Here is a 3,635-nt window from a genome sequence, read left to right on the forward strand (position 1 = left end):
TTAGAAAAGATCGTCCCCTAACTTCAAACATTCATATTCTACCATCAAACAACAAAATACATGCCTATCATTCATGGGTAAATTTTTAAACATAAACCCTAACTCAAACTAATGGTAGAAATAAGTAAACCGAGCTCCGAGGATTTCAAAAATGTTAAGAACATTAAAAACGGGGCTTGAATTCACTTACTATGAAGCTTGAAAGTTGAAGAAACCCTAGCTATGGAGGAGAGCAATTTTCAGCAGCAAATAATGAAGATGATAACCAATTTTGTGTTATTTTTCACATTTTATTTCATTTAATATACAAATGACCAAAATGCCCTTACTACTAAACTTTCAAAAAATTCCCTCCATGTCCAACTTTTGTCCATAACTTAAGAATGGGTCAAATTGCTATTTAAGACCTTCTAGTTAATATCCCAAAGCAATTTCATACTAAAAGCTTCTAAAACACGAGTTTTGCAATTTATTCGATTTAGTCCCTAATCTCAACTTAAGCGCGAAATACACAGAATTTCATCACGAAATTTTCATGAAATCATGAAATCATATCATAAACCCCAAAATAATTATAAAACAAGTATTTCTATCTCGGATTTGTGATCACGAAACCACTATTCCGATTAGGCCTTAATTCGGGTTGTCACAATTCTCCCCCCTTAGAAATTTTCGTCCCCGAAAATCTTACCGGTAAAGAGGTTCGGGTACTGTTTCCTCATAGCTTCCTCGAGTTCCCACGTAGCCTCTTCTATCCCATGTCTGTGCCACAATACTTTCACTAAGGCTATACTTTTATTTCTTAACTGTTTAATTTCTCGAGCCAAAATCTTTATTGGTTCCTCCTCATAGGTCATATCCGGTCGAATCTCAATTTCTGTTGGAGAAATCACATGTGAAGGATCAAAATGATAACGTTGCAACATTGATACATGAAACACGTTATGAATTCTTTCTAACTCTGTCAGTAAGGCCAACCGATATGCCACTGGTCCAATCCTCTCGAGAATCTCGTGACGGCCCAATAAAACGCAGACTCAACTTGCCTTTTGGCTAAATCTCGAATCTTTTTCCATGGTGACACCTTCAAGAACACTTTATCACCCACGAAATTCAATCTCTTTTCTTTTTAAATCGCATATGACTTTTGTCGATCCAAGCGACTTTCAAGCAATCCCGAATTACTTTTATTTTCTCTTCGGTTTCTTTAACTAGATCAACTCCGTGAATCTATTTCTCACTAAGTTCGGTCCAATATAAAAGAGTCCAACACTAACGACCATACAAGGCTTCGTACGGTGCCATTTTTATACTTGACTGATAACTGTTATTGTAGGCAAATTCAATCAAAGATAGATATTTCTCCCAACTACCTCTTAATTCTAAGACACAGCATCTAAGCATATCCTCGAGTACCTGGATTACTCTTTCCGACTGACCATCTGTTTGCGGATGAAACGCGGTACTAAAGTTCAATTTTGTACCTAAAGCTTCTTGTAACTTTTTCCAAAATCTCGAGGTAAATCTCGGATCTCTATCTGATATTATAGACATAGGTACTCCGTGTAACCTCACAATTTCAGCAATATATAATTCAGCTAATTTATCAAGTGAGTAATTGGTACGTACTGGTATAAAGTGGCTGACTTTGTTAATCTATCAACCACTACCCGATAAACATCCTTCTTTTTAGGAGTTAAAGGCAAACCGGTTACAAAATCCATGGTAATCTTGTCCCATTTCCACTCGGGCACCATTACGGTTGAAGTAATCTGAAGGCACTTGATGTTCACTTTTACTTGTTGATGATCAAACACTTGGTTACAAATTCGAAATGTCCTTTTCATACCGCCACCAATACAACTTCTTTAAATCATTATACATTTTGTGCTACCGGGGTGAATCGATAAACAGACCGCTATGCGCCTCATGTAATATTTTTTGAATCAAGTCATCGTTTTTCGGTACACATATCCTATCTCGAAACATCAAACAGTCATCTGGTCCAACTCGAAAATCTGAGTCGTAACTTGAGTCGCATTGAGTTCTCTTGGTTCACAACTCACTATCGTTCTTTTGAGCATCAAAAATCAACTGGAGAAATAACGGTTTAGCCCTCATCTCTGCTAAGATTGACCCATCATCAGACAATGCTAACCTCGTATTCATGGCTCTCAAAGCAACCACATTTGCTTTTCCCGGATGATAATCAATCACTAGATCATAATCCTTTAATAATTCAAGCCATCTCCTCTGTCGCAGATTCAAATCCTTTTGATTCATCAAATACTTCAAACTTTTGTGATCAGTAAAAATTCGGCATTTTTCACCATACAAATAATGTCGCCAAATCTTCAAGGCAAAGACAATAGCGGCCAATTCCAAATCATGTGTAGGATAGTTCTTCTCATGCGGTTTTAACTGTCTCGAAGCATAAGCTACCACTTTATCCTCTTGCATCAACACACATCCAAGGCCTGTCAATGATGCATCACTATAAATTATGAACTCCTTTCCTGGCTCGGGCTGCACTAAAATTGGTGCTTCAATCAATCGTTCTTTCAACTTTTCAAAACTCTGCTGACATTTATCAGTCCATTCAAACTTAACATTCTTTTGCAACAACTTAGTCATAGGAGAGGCAATCATCGAAAATCCTCAACGAAGCGTCTATAATACCCGCTAAGCCTAAAAAGCTTCTAACCTCGGATACATTCTTGGCGGTTTCCAATCAACGATCGCGAAATCTTGCTTGGATCCACCGAATACCATCACCTGAGACTATATGTCCCAAAAATCCGTCTTCACGAAGCCAGAACTCACTTTTACTGAACTTAGCAAACAGTTTCTTTTCTCTCAAGATCTGCAATATGGTTCTCAAGTGTTCGGCATGTTCAAACTCATCCCGTGTGACAGCCCTAATTTGGCCCTAGTCGGAAGTGGTTTCGGGACCACAAAACCGAGTCATAAAAATAATTAACCGTTATAATCTATGCTTACTGTATGTGTACATGCACATGTGAAAGTTTCATGTTTTAATTTTATCATTTGTATGTGAAATAGATTAAATAGGACTCATGTGAAATAAATGTGAAAGATGATAGGTTAATCTCAAAGTGGTGTAATAATGCATGTTAGAAAAAGGATGGGTTTGCATGTCAAATATCCATTTTTGACAAGTAGTGGCCGGTCATGATGAAGTGATAGATAAAAATATGTATTAATTATTAGTTAATGGCTTTATATTTTATAGTATAGATGAATAAAATGATAATAATAATAATAATAGAAAGAATGGGAAGAACACAAAGTCTTAACTTTGTTCTTCTTAGCCGAACCAAAAGGGAGAAAAAGGGGAGCAAACATTCAGCCATTTGAAACCTAAGAAAGGTTAGTAAATCAAGTTAGATTTTTGAAATTCTAGTTTGTTTTAGGTTACTCATCATGCTACTTACTTAGCCCATGCCAAAACTTTGAATTTGGATGGTTGAATTGAACATTCGGTTAGGGTGGATAAGGAAGGAATTTGATTTTTATCTTTAAGTTTTGATGAAGAAATTGTGGATGAAAGAAGTTGATCTTGTTAAAAACTATAATTTCTAATACTCATATGTGTAATAGCCGAACCTAGACTT

This window comes from Gossypium arboreum, chromosome 7 (assembly GCF_025698485.1).
Source record: "Gossypium arboreum isolate Shixiya-1 chromosome 7, ASM2569848v2, whole genome shotgun sequence".
Taxonomy (NCBI): Eukaryota; Viridiplantae; Streptophyta; class Magnoliopsida; order Malvales; family Malvaceae; genus Gossypium; species Gossypium arboreum.